The sequence below is a fragment of the Melanostigma gelatinosum genome (genome assembly GCF_949748355.1).
Source record: "Melanostigma gelatinosum genome assembly, chromosome: 10".
Taxonomy (NCBI): Eukaryota; Metazoa; Chordata; class Actinopteri; order Perciformes; family Zoarcidae; genus Melanostigma; species Melanostigma gelatinosum.
Genome location: NC_136643.1, coordinates 19,965,000 through 19,981,651, shown reverse-complemented (window position 1 = coordinate 19,981,651; position 16,652 = coordinate 19,965,000). Strand labels below are relative to the sequence as shown.

The 16,652-nt window shown below is 41.6% G+C and overlaps 1 protein-coding gene across 1 annotated transcript in view; it reads right to left on the bottom strand.

Moving 5' to 3' along the window:
• LOC306783186 (ephrin type-A receptor 6-like) overlaps positions 1–16,652 on the bottom strand; it is a 121,570-nt gene that overhangs the window by 23,258 nt on the left and 81,660 nt on the right. The gene's annotated exons all lie outside the window — the stretch shown is intronic.

Here is a 16,652-nt window from a genome sequence, read left to right as displayed (position 1 = left end):
TTAAACAACTGAAGGTAAAAATGATGTTTATTCACTTTTACTTGAGGCCTGCAGACAATTTGTGTTCTGTGTTGTTTATGTTGCAAGTCGCTGTCATGGTCCTTGGATAATGGATTCTATTAAAATGAAGTTTTAATGCATTTTAATGTGAGATAATGAAGCGTGTTGTTCCTTTGTTGTCCACAACTTTGGTTTAGGACCAAATACCTGTAAAACGAATTACTTTCTTGCTTGTCTGTGTAAATTAGGAGGGAGCTACAGTAAAACGATGCCACCGATGATCATTATCAGCTACATATCAGTGTGCTATCATTGTTATTATCGTAAGTATGTTCACTGCTGATGCTCTAGCCTATAAGTACAGCCTCACAGAGCTGCAGACTCTTAGTCTTGTTGATCTAAGGAGAACCAGTTGACCTCAGCAAGCTGTCAGTTTGATAAGAATGTGCACTGACTACAGAGTGAGGTGTTTTTCTGTGATGCAGCCGGTATACAATGAGGCTGTATAGCACAACAAGAACTCTGGTGGTTGACAACGTGTGTGCAAGTGCACACACACACACACACACAGTACATTAACACCTGTCCACCTCGTCAGCAATAATTATCACACATCCATGCTGACACTCAATTATTGCATTTCAAAATAGGCTGGAGTCCTTTTAAGTCACAGGGAAAATGAAAACATCTACACAGCTATTTCCTTCTCCCATAAGATCATCTTGTTTTAATTGAAAATAAGTTGAGGAAGCTACATCTTCTTTTCTTGGATTGAATTGCATTAGCTGTGCTCTATGAATTTCTGCTGTGTGAATAATTGCACTGAGCTCCCAAGAGAGGTCAGCAGATGTAACTGCCCAGAGAGCCATGATTGTATATCATCTAATGCTACAGAGCTGACTCCTTATGTGGATGTAAAACGCCTGCTTTTCTCAGGCGTATACAAAGTAAAATTATGCCACATACGCTATTTAAAAAAAAAAGGTACTCTAGAGTAGTATGCCTGAGGAACGCAGTCCTCACTTTGTCCGAGGCTGCGTACATGGAGGGGGATCAGAGATGGCGGTATAGAGTTTGGGGTTTTGTGGAGGTGAATCTTGGGGTTAGGGCGAGATGACAGGAGAGCAGTGGGCTGTAGGAGTTTGAGCTTGTTAGTCAGAGACCTACTGATACTAATCTGATAGAAAGTAAACATGGAGTATTGGTATATTGGAAAGCAGGAACTCAAGAATTTGAAGTGTTTGAACTTGGTTGGTAGGATACAACTTGTAGAAAAAGAGCAGAAATGCTCAAACTCTGTGGATACAAGTTGAGCTATATATCTATATATATAGATATATATATATATGAGGACATGTGCTCATGGAACTGTGGTTCCAATATGATAAGAATACCATTTCAATAATCTTAAGTGGCATTGTGATTGTACAGTATTACAAAAATTAATTTGGACACTGTGTAAGCAACTAAAAGTAAGTGTGTGTTTCAAATGGCGGCGATCTAAAAAACAACTCATTTTACGTAAATACTTCACAAACATGTCGAACATTATTTACACGCCAAGCTCATGATGACCGCGATAACAAATGACGAAATAATGCAGTTCATCAATCAACCGACAACTCAGGTCAATCATTTTAACGGGATCAAAACGTAGCGACGGTTGAAATGGGGCTTGAGGGTTTAGGTTTACAGTACTGTGCAGCATCCAGCACTGACATGAACTGCATTTTAATGCTTGGCTTCTCAATAACAACCACCAACGTAATAGCCATTGAACATTTGGTAGGTTGTCTGAAATGTTCGCAAAAATAGAACATAATATCATGCGTGAGTGAAAACGACTAATAATACGAGCATAATCAGCAAACTGAAAGGGTGTGTGTGTGTGCGCTGTATGTGTATGTTTCAGTGTGCTTTATGCGAGTACATGTGTATGTTTTTATGAGTATTTATTTAGTACGGAGCAGCCGGAGTAGAAAATAAGCAACACAATAAGCCAACGCTTCTGACACGTTATTAGGTGTTATTATTACATATAACCTCTCATATGCCCGTTTTACTCAGAGCACGCTCGTATCCTCTGCTCCGTCCCTCCTCCGTGGCAGAGACAATTCATCTCAGGGGGATTTTTATCTGATCCAAGTCTGTATAATGAAGCACTCTGATGAAGCTGCGGCGTCGTGAGGGTTTCCTGCGCTGCCAGCTGGGTACAGCAGCGGTGGAAGGGCGGTGTGGTTTGAGGCTAGAGACGTGCAGTGGATGCATCAAACAAAGACACAGCAAGATGGTTGGCATCTGCTGTTAGCATATTGGCCCCTGCTAGGGAGCAATAAACACCTACCTAAATACAATCTCCCTCTGACTCACAGATTCAAATCTGCCTCCTACCTCAAGGCACTGCACAAAAGCATACTCACACGAGTTGTGCAAGCTGTGAAGAGCACACAGATTGCAGGAAGCTAATGCACCGAAGACGTGTGAACACACGAACAAAAATAGTCGATAGATGACGTGTGTAAAGCGTTTGTTGGAGAAGCAGGAGCACTGGCAGGGGTGGCAGAAAATAATAGCCAGCAGAAATGTGGCAGCTGTGGCCCTCTGTCAAGAGAGAACTCATAAAGACACAGCACTCAAAAACACAATCACTCATAAGCTACAGTTACTTTAGTTGAGTCATTTTATCAAACCTTTATCAAAATACGGAGATATTTTTTCGACCAGAGTCTATGTTACTTAACTTCTGAGATGGAGTCTCAGCGGCCCCGCTGGAGTCTGAGCTGAATGAGTTTTTGGTCAACCTGCGTGAGTTTGTCAGATTTAGCCAGAATAGGACCCCCATGGCCCTGACAAAAGCTTTAAGAACAACGAGATAAACAGCTAATTCTCTTGCTGACGGGCTCATTTACTTATGTCGGTCATACAGAGTCATCGGTAATAAATTGAGACCGTTTCATGAACAGTTAAAAGTTCATCATTGTCTCGATGTGATGTAACAGACATATACAGTATATAATAGAGTTGAGGAGGAGGAGGCGCAAACCTGAAGTTACTGTATAAATACTCATCTACATGACATATTTATCCAACCAAGCACAGACATCATGTCACAATAATTCCACTTCCACGAGACAGAGATGAAACAATGTGAAACTACAACGTCTGATTCTGTGAGCATTGTGGTCGAATATTTCCAAAGGCTGGAGTATGAAACACATCACTGTCTCCAGGCATCGGCAAGATACTTTGAGGATACAGGACACACAGCAACCGTCTTTAATGATTCTGTATGTGGGTTATTAGAGCTGCAGCATGAAATCTGCCGGAGGAACTCAGGAGCATTGGAAAGCCATTAGAAACACCAGTCAATTACGATGCCCGATGGATAGATTTTCCAGTCAAGCGTGGTTAAGCTAAACATAAACTAATGGGGACTCTTTAAATGAGCTTGACCTGCATATGATTTTAATTAGCTTTCCTGCCCTAAAGGCTTCCATTAACTGTTTGAAAGAAATCAATAGAGCCCGTATTGATGCTGTGCGAGAGCTTAAACGATGTCCTAACACTCCACTGATTCACTGCTGATAGAGAGAGAGAGAGAGAGAGAGAGAGAGAGAGAGAACACACATACACAATATAGGTGCTCTTGTTTACAACAGTCATATTGATATGTCTGTCTCTTCTCTGGGTGTCTGGTTGTGTTTGTCTTGCGACAGCCCCAAATTGCTCTTTTAGCATGCGTTTTCATGGGTGAATAGAATGAAAGACATTTACTGGAACAAACTCACGCATGCTCACATTTGCTGTGCAAATATTCAATTCACCTGAATTTCATTTGATTTGATTCAAAGTAACTCAATTCAATACAATTCAAATCGATTCCGGGCGCCGCCTTTCATTGACAACGATGTGGCGTGCTTCAGAAGCACTTCATAGTTGCTTCAGGGAACTAATGAATGAATTGAAGTTGTCTCCAGTGTGAACACTGGGACCTCAAGTAATCAGTTGGAGCACAATGTCTGTGTGTGTTTAACCGTAGTTGTGAGTGTGCTGCTTTTACAAACTGACATGACATGGGGTCCGCCTTGGGGACTATCATCGTTACCCTTCATTAATGCTGGAGGTCCTTCCCATTGCACTGTGGGTCGTCTGCCATGAACTCCATGCATAAACACAGACCGCAGAGACCGGACTGTCAAATAAACTGTTGGGCCTAGAGTATAAATAAGTGACTGATCTGCTTAACTCAATCAAACACAGTATAATTGGAATTGTTGGCTCGTCCGCACTGACCTCTGTGGTATCCAGCTGGAAATCAGATCTCCTTTCATCTGGCTGTTTGTTGGGCTGTCAAGATATGTGTTTAAGGAATATTTTGACACTGTCAGCTTTCTGGCGTAGAGTTAGATGAGAAGGTTGATACCTATCTATGTATGTGCAAAGGTAAACTTTGCATATTTTCAACCAGCTTTGTGTTACTACAATGCAAGTAGTATATGCAAATGAAAAACCTCCCTCCCAGCTGCCCCCACATACCACCGACATTGCAACGATACAAAGCTGGTTGAAAATCATAAAAGTTCCCCTTCGTATTTGGAGCTAAAGACAGGAGGTAATTAGCTTAGCTTAGCATATATAGATAGATAGATAGATAGATATGTACTTTATTTATCCCCAGGGGGAAATTTGTACAGGTGGGGGAAACAGCAGGGGGAAACAGCTAGCCTTGGTCTGTCCAAAGTACAAAATCTGCCATTTAATATGTGGTATTTCATCTGTTTGATCCATACAAAAAACAGATGTAGAAATAAAGACTATTTTGAAAAAAACCCTCCTGGAAAGTTTGAAAAGATTGTCCCCTCCCAGCCCAACTCATACGTGGGCGAGGAATGTGATGCATGACGAGATGATCCTAGTTCATGTAAATGCACCGGGGTGACGCTACAGACATTTCATACAACAGACCAATATATCCGTCGACCTAAAACTGCACATTCAACCTGCGTTGGACTGGTTCTGATGAGTCAGCTGTCACTTTATTGGTCACTGTGAAAAGAGGATCCCACACCCTCTTCCTCTCGTCCACATGAACTCTTTCTCTCTGTCTCTCTGACTGGAGGAGACTTCTGTTACTTGGATTCAGTGCAACAGTATCACTTCATTTCCTCTAAAAAACCTCAATGTTATGTGTGTGTGTGTGTGTGTGTGTGTGTGATAGTCTTTGGCGGCACCTTTAGTGTCCCCTTCAGGAATTACTGTTGAGATTTTCTTATGTTTATTATCCCCCCCAAACAGTGAAATGAAATATCCGCCTTTGGACACAGCCTTTGTGAATAGTAGCTTTCAGATTAGTGAATCCATTTCCCAAGGAGAGTTTCAATCAATTTCAACAAGAGATTTCTGCTTTGCTTGCACTTTTGCAGCAAGTTTGCTTCGAGAACTTTTGAGAGCTTCGGATTTCGTCTTTAAAGAGGATACTGGTCATTGCACAGCACCTGTGCATGGCATATAATGCCTGCTTCTGAATCCATTCCACTGTGTACCTATAGTAGCTACACATTCCTTCATCTATCTCCTTCTCTACAATCTCCATATAAAGTGCTGCAATTTGCTGGCCAATCGTCTACGGCACTCTCTCTCACCTACTGCGGTGATATGGGCTTCTTTTTGCGGAGGCATATTGTTGCTTCCTGCAGTCTTAGGAAAAATGGATGTGACCCCTATGACACTAAATAGCTGTCAACTGGATCTAAACTGTGACAGTTTCTTGTTCTTACCCCGGTACACCTGCAATCCCCCCCTGCTGTGGTGGCTGTCTCTAGTATGACATTGGAGTAAAGCTGCTAAGACTCCTTTGCCCCATCCAGATGGTGGTTACAACAGTCATCCGGACCATTTATCATGTGTATCTGCTGAGTACGGGGAGTTAACAGGTAATTAAAATCATCAGTCACGCAACAAAAGCAGGGGGAGCAAGAGGCGAAGTGAGAAAAAAAAGAAGCTAAAAGGAAAGAGACCTTTCTGCAAGTTAAGAGCTATTTCCACCCTGTTTCTGTGGCTGCGAGTTGTAGGAGAGAGGAGACTAAGACAATAGGAGTAGGGAAAGTAACAAAAAAAAATAAGAAACCCAGAGAGACAAAATAGAGGCCGAAACAGCAAACAGCTTGTAACATTTAGACGTACAGACAGATACAAAGCAAAGGTGCTAAAATCCCGATCAGAGCACTCCCAACACAAAGCAAAAAGGAATGTTGTCTACTGTCTCGTGGAGGAGGTTTGTGTGCTAGCTAGCGTGTCTGACACTCTGAGGTCCCGTCTTTAATAGGGTCCCAACTCGCCACTGATCCCTCTTGTTCCCATTTAATGGGGACGTGGAGAAGCAATGACGTGTGGGAAAGGCCAGTGAAAATCGGCCCTATACTCCGCCACACCACAATCAATACTCATTTGGTCTCCACCTCTCTTTCCCCAAAAGTAATTAATGAGAAGAACGGAACTATCTGGCCGCTGACAGCTGATTTCCCTGCCGGTCGCTGTCCTTAACACCCTGTCCACTTCTCCTGCTGCTACTTAAAAGCTTCATTGTGGTTGAAACCAAGCATTCAGCGTTGGAAAGTGACACATATATGGGCAGACACAGATGTTGATGCGCATAATGTCCTTTTAGAATTAAAACCTAAAAGAGGTGTCATTCTCACCCGTAGTCTGATAAAATACACATGCATTTGTGCTTGTATTTTTATTCTACAGGAATTAAATTTGCAATATGACATATTGGTAGACACTGAACCATCCGTGAAGGAATGTACGGAAACATTTTGGACCATCAATGGAAGGATTATTTGAACAGAAAAAGTCACAGCCCTAAACCAAAACATTTGCATTTAATTCAGATTTCACTATGACGGTGAACTTGATGGTGATGGCGATGGCAGTGGTGGTTTTGATGATGCGGGCTTCAGAACACAAATGTTCTTTTACATAATGTATAATCTGTTTTAGCTGGTTCCTACATAGGGACCAAAATTGTGGAGAAAAAGAAAATACAAAGTACAGTTAGCAATGCATCAGAACCGAAGAAAAAGTTGCTTCTTTTTTCAGTGGCTTCCAAACCTCCTCTCCTCTCTGGATTATAATGCATTGGGTGAAGAGTGGAGTGCCACTGCAGTGGAGGTACAGTATAAATAGCAGTCGACCCTCCTATAGCACCCAGAGCAGACCTACTGCAGCAGAACACACAGCAGGCGGAGCGGCAATACGCTCTTTCATACAGAGCTGAGATTTCAAGCAGAGCCTTCCGTACACAACCCTGCTGTCAAAGTCAACCATCCTGGAGTTAAAGTAGCTCGAATGCAGAACAGAGCACGCACTTTAAAAAAGCACTCATGATGCACAAGGTGACAGTAAAGATGTTGCAGAATAATGAAGTTCCCTTTTGGGCCAATCACCCGCAACTTCTAGAAATGTGTAAAAGGTCACAGTTTCGTGTTTTCTGTGGAACACCGAAAATGCCATTTTGCAGGGATGTTTGTAGTCCCTGTTAATCTTTTTCTTTTGTTGGTGTGGCAACTCACATTGGTTGACGACTGCTCAAGGTGGCAAATGAAGGATAATATCACACCTACAGTATTTAAAGATTCACAGTTGAAAAATGTCTGACATGAGAAAGAACGTACAAGCAAATGCACGAGTGGTGACTGACGCGTAGTGTACATGGTGCGTTTTACAAAAAGAGGCAGCGTGAGCTTGATAAAAGACGGCTCGTCAATTGTTTCAGTCGTACTTGATGTCTCACTCTGAATATATTTGAATTCACTGTGGAAATGGAGGATAAACTGTCAGAGCTTAAGCTGAGTGTGTCTTTAATGGTTGCTAGAATGTGTAAAGGTCTACAGAGATTGAAGGTAGAACTGCTGTCATTATGAATGGTTTTATGGAGTGAGGCTAATGCAAATTCATTCAAATGAACTGAAGCGACAAAAGGCAGCGGCAACTGATTCATCTAACGTTCAGAAGACAATGGGGCTGCATTCTTGGGAGGGAATTCTACCCGAAGATTGAAGACGGGATTGAGGTGGGAGTTGAGAGAAAACTTCAGAGAACATCCATCAGGATTGCAGAACAATGAATCCAATCACTCTGTATTAATGAGAAAATGCTTAAAATAGTTCCCGTTGTGAGGTGAAGTCGGGGGGGGGGGGGGGGGGGTGCTTCCTGATAAAAGTCTGGGCATAAATCATTTTGAAGAGTAGAAATAGCTAATCTCTTTTCCTCAAACTCCCCACCTGCTCTGAACACTGCTGAATAGCTGTTCTTAACACTGACTGGTGAATAGGTGACTTACTGTGTGTCTGGAGGGCTCACAGGAGCTGGCTGAAGATACTGTAAATGGCCACACACAACACTGTACATGTGGGCAGCTCAGTGACGGCTATCAAATCCTAAAGCGAAAAAAAGGCTTGAAGGTCTTTCTGAAATCCAACATTCAGTGGTCCTCCAGACGCTGAATGTCCAAACTAAGCAGATTTGTTGCGATGGGGATTGTAACATGTGATTTACTCATGCTGTTCCTGTCGGGGCGCCGATGGCCTTTTAAATACAGTTGCAACACTATTATTTCTGCAAATGCATCATCAGTGCATCTATGGTTCACACTGAAATATCTCAACAACTATTGACAGCATTGCCTTGGAGTTTGGTACAGTTTGGACGTACAAATGCCTTTCATGATTTTGTTGTTTAGTGCTAATTAGCTGATGAAGCTCTAGCGTGAGTTCAGTCAGGAAGACTATACTCTTGTATGCTTAGGTTTGTTGTTTATTTCTCACACATCTGACATTTACTACTCCTCACGCATGCTCACCCATAATTTTCCCTGCTGTCGTTGATCAATCATGATGTCACTTGTTCTGATCAGCTGGTCTCCAATAGCACAGCGACACAATTACAGCGACAGCGGCACAACGACACGGCTCAGGGCAGACGCCCCTCGATTACAAATCTCCCCGTAGGGTCCAAGACTCTGTCAAGACTTTATCATCACATATCATCTGTTAATAATAAACAATTGTCTTTTCTTCATCCGACTTGTCTCTCCTGATTGAAATGTTGGTTGGCTGGCATGCACGTTAGCATCCATCGTGGACATGTTAATGCGGCCCTCCTGCACCTTCAACACATGAGGAAAAGCTATTTCCTGTAAAGTAATCACAATAGATCAGTGTTTAATCCTAATACATGACATCCATCCTGTGTAGCAAACTCCTCAAACAAATGCACCTCTGACCCTGAGCGAATCCGTTTTTGACATGTTTTTGACACTGGTGTCAGACCCTGCAATGCCATGACTAAAAATAAGCCTTGAGGGCAATTCTACATTGCACAGATCCTATCAATTACATGGTTTTTCAGACTGATCTCACAATTAATTCACACTAATCCTTTATGTGTGTTCCTAAAGTTTGTGTTGACTCTTTGACTTTGTCTCTAGCCCACCCTACCTTACCCATATTAAGCAGGTGAGTATTTGTCTGAGTACAAATAAGCAGATAGAAGGCCAACATAGGCACAGATCTCCCAACTGGGCCCAGCTGTGCTAATATGCCCCCTCTCACCTCATTTTCACTTCTTCTAGCCCTTATCACCTCCATCTTTCTCATTGTCCTCCACACAAAGTATACCCAAACCAAACCCTATCTAACGTATAACACACTGGATGTAATGTTATCATCTCGATCCACATTTTCCAATTAAAAGCAAATTGCAGATAAGTCAAAGTTCAGACATTCAGTATTTATGAGAATCGCTTCTTGCATTGTAATTGTGGGACTCGGCATCTGTTGTTTTTCTCCACGCATGCAACTAGTCTGAGTTTATGTACTGTATGTATGCTTGTATACGAGTGTGAGCGCGTGTGTGTGTGTTGTGTGGTAGCAGCAGGTCATGGGCAAAGATAAAAGAGGGCGCTGAAGTGCAGAAAATGGGCAGGGGGCAACAGATGCCCCAGGTCACATTAAGCCCCATGGGAAGCCAGCTAAACAAACCTGCCAACGAACATAGTGAGCAAACACCTGCTAACATCACATCGCAGACGCACACATTCATTATGTCTGCACAAGCACACATCCTCATTACGTACGGTGCATTTCATTATAAACATACCCAAGCCCCTCTTGTACTGCGCAGCCTATGCTAGTTATACTCTTGTAGGAATAATATATTTAGCTAATTGCCTGGTCACTTCTTATATGATGCAGTTTATTTAATAAAAACATTCATTTAAATTTGTCACCGTGCATTACTTTTCGATGTGAAAGCCACCTTAATTTATTTCTGAGCAGAGACAACTGATTATTCTCTTCTTTTTCTCAAGAAAGTGGTAATTTGAATGCGTTGAATATTGAATAAAAATCACGATAATCACCTATTGTTATTACTACTGATTATCAGTACCCAATTAGCCTTCAAGCTCACATATTGATCAAACCACCTCCAGAAAAACCTGTGAACAAAGCCCCTCAATGTCACACTACACCAATAGCATAGTCCGAACTTATCTTGATGAAGTATTGACGTTTGCTAAAACCAGCAACAAGTGAGCAAAGATAGAAAAGCTAAAACTGAACACTAACATTCCAGGAAATGTTCAAATCTGTACTGAGCAAGAAGGTAGCTGTTCAATTTAGAAACTACATCAACGCTGCTGCTTCACACTAGAAGTGTTGCGTGGTTTGGCATTGCAGAGCTTTTAATGTGATAAATGTGAAATAAATAAGTAAGAACATGAATGTTAGAGTGACATGCCAAACAACTTTCATTTTGTTGTTGTGCTTTCCCCAGTTGCCTCTATCACAAGCTAGCTTGAGTCAATTCACTTAATGATGTTGTTAGGGCATGAAATCCCATGATAACATGGAAGAGTTACTGTTACGGTCGATGAAAGAGGTCTCTTCCATATCAAATTAATAATGTAGTTTTCAAGGTAGCTTTTGCCCTTTGCACTTTCCTTGAAGACTGTGGGGGGCCAAAAGTATACAGCATGCTGCGGAAACCCTGCACTATTAATACAGGGTGTAGAGCAGAAATGTATGCTTTTTGAGCCTTTTTCTTAGCTGAGGAGGGAAGCAAAGAGATCAAAAGTGGTCCATATAACACTGTAGGTAACCAACAGAGGCAACCCACAGAGTAAATCTGTTGTGTGTGCTGGTAGTAGTAAATATGACTTGGAAAGCAATGGCTGATGGGAAACACAGAAGATCCTGATCTTACGTATCTACTGCTACTACTAGTACTTATTCTAATGCTAATAATACTTCTACTACAACTTCTACCACTACAAATATCACCACTGATGAAATTTTTTAAGCCACAGAAACCATTCGAATATCAAAATGTTCAGCTCTTTCAGGAGAGGGGTGATATGACTTTTCATAGTTGTAATCTTTAAACTTTTTGAATTATTAAGCTTTTTGCAATTTTTTAAAAATTGGATATCTATTTTCAGCAATGTCTTTGCAATTAATTTCAGATTTCAGCATTCCAAGGCATTTTCAGCAGGAAATGCATTTTCTAGTTTATCTCTCCTCTACCCTCTTTCTTTCCCTGCGTCTCGTTCTTCTCTTCTCTCACTCTTTCTCTTGGCAGCGCTGATGGCGGAGGCTGGGTTGTGATCCAATCACAGGCTGGCTGCAGCAATCACCGTCTGCTGATTGGTTTTATAATCCTCACTCAGGATCTCAGATGGGAGCGAATCAGCTGGCCAAGAGGTGCCGCTCTGAAAGCTGTCCTACTGATGCACACACTCATGCACTCATATACGCTCACATGTGCACGTCTTCACACACACACACACACACACACACACACACACACACACACACACACACACACACACACACACACACGTGCACACACACACACACACACACACATCATTGCTTTCATTCTCTGTACAAAAGTCCTCGATGAATGTGTGTGCATGTGTGGTGGGGTGGCAATGAGGAAAAGAGAGCATTCACTGAGCTCAACTTCTGTATCTGAAATAAACTGTTGTATAGATTGTGTGTGTGTCTGTATGCTTTTAGCTTCGCTGTATGTACGTGCGTACATGTACAGTGACAACATGGGCATCAATACATCTTAGAGTATGATGCAAGACTGCATCCTAGCACTGCAACGCCTCACTAGTGCACAAAAGCGCAGGATGAAGTGAAATATAAGCGAATGCAGCAACGCTACACACACTGCAGCCCAAACTCCCAGATCAATAAGCTGAGCTTTAACTCTCATATTTAAACATCCAGAGAAGAAAAAGCTTATCTTCAATGCACAATATCACAGCTGAATCCCAAAATACTCAGAGGTACCAGAGGAGGTTTGATTTGCCTTCTAACATGGATAACCATCTGGAAAGAGAAAATGTCATCAGGCAATACACACAGGTGCTGCTCATGAAAAATACAATAACTCATACATAAACCCACACACGAGTCGCTATAGAAAAGACTGAATCCAAATATGTGTGTGTGTGTGGTACTTTATTTCCGTATTGTCACAACAGGTCCCTTATAATCATGTACGTATATTGTGCCTAGGACAGTTAATACAAGATGCAAGGCCTTGACAAGGCCGTGTGTTACATCTAACATCCCATGTTCTACATTGTGCATTTGAAACTCAAATCTTTGCACCCTGCTTCGGGTCTTACTTTCTGTGTCGAGCATCAGCTTGTAACGTACTGTATGTCCTATTTACTGTGTCCTTGTCCTACATTTGTGTGAGGACTAAGACTTCTACCAGTTATGTGAGTGTCTTGGTGTCTACCAAAATGAACTGTACAGGTGTGGAAATATTAATTGCAAGGATTTTGTCCGGGAGGGACAAAGGGTAATTGGTTTTATATTAGCGTACAGAGTTTTGAAGATAATGCAATGAACTGCTTGAAATGTCATTCTACAAGAATATTTCAAACCAATAGCCCAAAGTAGAGTCAGAGGATTCCAAAAAAATAGAAAGGGTTAAGAAGCATCATCAAGTCACACGTAATTTTAGTTTCTCAGCAATTGACAGACAGGTAGAGATTTCAGGTATGTTGAGGTGGTAGCACCATCCCAGGGGCAATTAAACATCTGTAGATGGTTTCAAAAAAATCTGCAAAATAGGAATGGATCAAAAGATACGAAAAAGTCTGCAGGGTGTTAGTATTTTAATTGCCACCACTGAGCTAGCAAAAGCTACATTGAAAATCACACTGAGTAAAATATATGCTCACACTGGGCTTTAAGTGGACAGCCTAATGCCCTCTGACTGATAGCAGCCATCCACCTTCATGTGTGATGCAGAAGGAGAAGCGACAATGGTGTTCATAAATCACAGTCAATGTAGCAGTCATTGCTATGATTGCCTTATCAACATATGACCGTTACTTTGAAGTCAACAGTTAAACTGCAGTTTTGTGGTTTTTCTTCAGGTAATCCAGAAGTTCCACCACTGACTGTACGGTCTTGTCCAGTCAGCTGCCGCTGAAACAATGGGTATGGTTCCGTTACGTTTTTATTACATTTCATTGTGTAACTGATCCAGATTATAATTGTTGTCTAACCTCATTGGAAAGGTTCTACCAGATTTGACTAAAGCGTGGGTTGGATCCTTTTAATTAAAATATTTAAAATAATTAGAAATGTGTGAGAGCAGAGTTAAATGTAGTCTTTGATAAATAAAATTGAACACTGGGACAAAATATCTACTATTCATTTCGTTATCAACAGTAGATATTTTAGCAATTCATGACAGAACAAAGATCTAGACCTTGCATCCTGCTGACAGAGCAGCTTTAATCTTGTATCTTTATGATTCTGGGCATACTGGTCACAAAACAAACATTTGCCACGAGGTGAAACATTGGCCAAGTCCCAATGTATATTCTCAAATTTAGCAAACAAAAACACACACATACAGACACAAGTGAGAAGTTTATCTGCACCCAATTTTGAGTACTGCACACAGACACGCACATCTGGTCCCACAGCCTCACCATTAGCTCAGTGTGTGTGTGTGTGTGTGTGTGTGTTCACTGGGGTGAAGCCACTGGGAGCATCATTCATTCCAGGCCAGGAATGTGAGGCCAGGGTCTCTCATGAAATAATGCACACACACACACACACACACACACACACACACACACACACACACACACACACACACACACACACACACAGTCCCCATGAGGTCAGTCTGATTAGCTGGTTTTGGGCAGGCATACCCTTCACTTCCTGTCAATGACAACATGGGCTGGTAGCCGCTACGCACCACTGAGTCTAAATCCCTGTCTCTTTCTCTCTCCTCCTGTTTTTGTCTGTATCTCTCTACCTGACATGTTTCTAGTGTACTCCCAAGTCTTTGCAGCCCCACCTCCCCCCCCAACATCCAACATCTTCCTCTTGGATAGATGAAACTTTAATGATTCCTTTGGGGGAATTGGCTTGTTGCAGTGGAAAATATATAGCCACGGCAATAATAGGACGCAAGAAAGAGAACATGTTTGGGTTTGTGTTTAGGGAAGGAGGCACTTTGTTCTGCTTACTCATTCTCGCTCTGTGCAAGGGTGAGTGTAATTTCCTTGACTGACACAGTACTTCTGTTTTTATGTTAGTCTTCTTTTCTTCAGTCTGTACCTTCTGTGGGCTTCACGATTCTCCTTGTCTCACTGTGTTAAATGTTACATACATGAGCAGACTCTCAAATATGCAGGTGTTACTCGGTTAAATGGTCCTCAGCCATTGCTTGAATGGGTGACGAGTAGGCTAGTAAGCTGGTCTCAGACACATTGCATCTTTACAAAATAAGAAATTTAGCCGTTATCTGAACAATTTTTTCCTAAAAGGTTTGCATATATTTCAGATGATGCAACATGTTATTGGCCTGAACAAGTTAGATATGAGCATCTTCTAAAGTAGACAGAGGACCAGCTTTGTTTTTTATAAACCACCCACCTCCTGTGTCTCCATTCCTTCATGTCTCTCTGGGCTCTAATCACACAGGGGACCGTCATCCTCACTCTGTCTTTTAATCCGTCAGTCTCCCTTCTCTCAAACTACATTTTTTTGTCTTCTGTCCGTCAACCCCCTCAACACATTCCTCTGTCCCTTGGCTTTTGGTTGGTAAATCCCTAAAGATGTTCCAAGACAGCTCACTTGGACACGTTTCGCTTCAGAGTTGTGCCGTGTTTCCTCTGAGAGCATTTAATAAAATCCCATCAAATAAGAGAACAAACGAAATAAAAAGAAATCACTTAAAAGACTTGGTTGCAGGGGTATGTTTTTACTCACTATCTGCCCCATCAGAGTTGACATCATCATAAAATGTCCCTAGTGTAAATGTCAATGTATGAATGTTTTAGGTACATAAATAGGAAAATGCTGAAATATGACACACTATAATTAATACAAGTCAGAGTATTACCGGTAAAGGAGTGAACAGTAAGTCTGTGTATGACTGTGATGTGATAACTAATTACTGTTGCAACATTTTCCAATGAGGCTGTTGTGCTTGATAGAGAAAAGTACGCCTGAGATAAAAAAAACAAAAATGATGAAGAAAATTGCTTTCTTTCCCAGAGGAACTTGATCAAATTATGACAGTGACAACAGTCTGACACAGCTGCATTCTATGTGCTTCTATGGTGGCTCTATGGAGCTCTTTTCAAGAATATTCACAGCATATTTTACACATCACGATGAGTGACCAGGCAGGGGTTGACTGTCTTACTCAAGGACACTTTGACAGGGAAACCTTCTGGTAACAGGACTGTGTAGTCTGTGGGGATTTACTGCCAGCGAGGCATGCGTGTGAGTAATGTGTGTCATCCATCTGTGGTTGTGTTGCACGCACGAGCACAGAACCTTTGCACACACAAAGTGGTGAATAGTCGAATTGATGGGCATTTAATGTCCACACACACATGCAAGAACTAACAGATGTGGTTTCTCCGTGAGATTTAGACAATAGCAGATACCTGGCCATCAGCAGGCTCGAATGAGTTAATAGTGTGAGAATCAATCATGTGTAATGGAAACAAATGGACAAAGGAAAGTTTCTCCAGAAACCAAAGTGAGTCAGACTGGTGTGCAGAACTTTGCTGAGTTTCTGTCGCTTGTTCTGTTTCTTTTCATCCATGGATTGACCCTCAAACTCTTGATTTATTTGATCCTTTACACTGTTTGCCTCTGTACTCGTAGGACTTTTCATGTAATTTAAATTCTTCAACATAATGTGCAGTTCTTGTCTAAACTAAGGCATGTTTTCTGTACTTGGTTTGAAAGAGGAGCCAAAGCTTAATCATTTGTCAACTAGCTGTTAACGGAAAAAAATGATTTCCATGCTGACATTAAGCTTTAAGGGTGCATTAGGTCTTCACATTTAAATTGGTTGACCAGTGTACAACTCACAGGCCATTTTATACATTGTCTGTCATTTTACAAAGACAATAATACAGATACAGCATAAGCAACCAACAGTGGGATGTTCTTGACCAATCAAGTCAATCAACTAAAAAAAATCAGTCAAATAAACGTCATCACAACGCAACAAAATACGTCTTTTGACCAAAATGCTTTTCGAAAAATTGGCCTCCATTGCATTTGTTTGCTGACCTT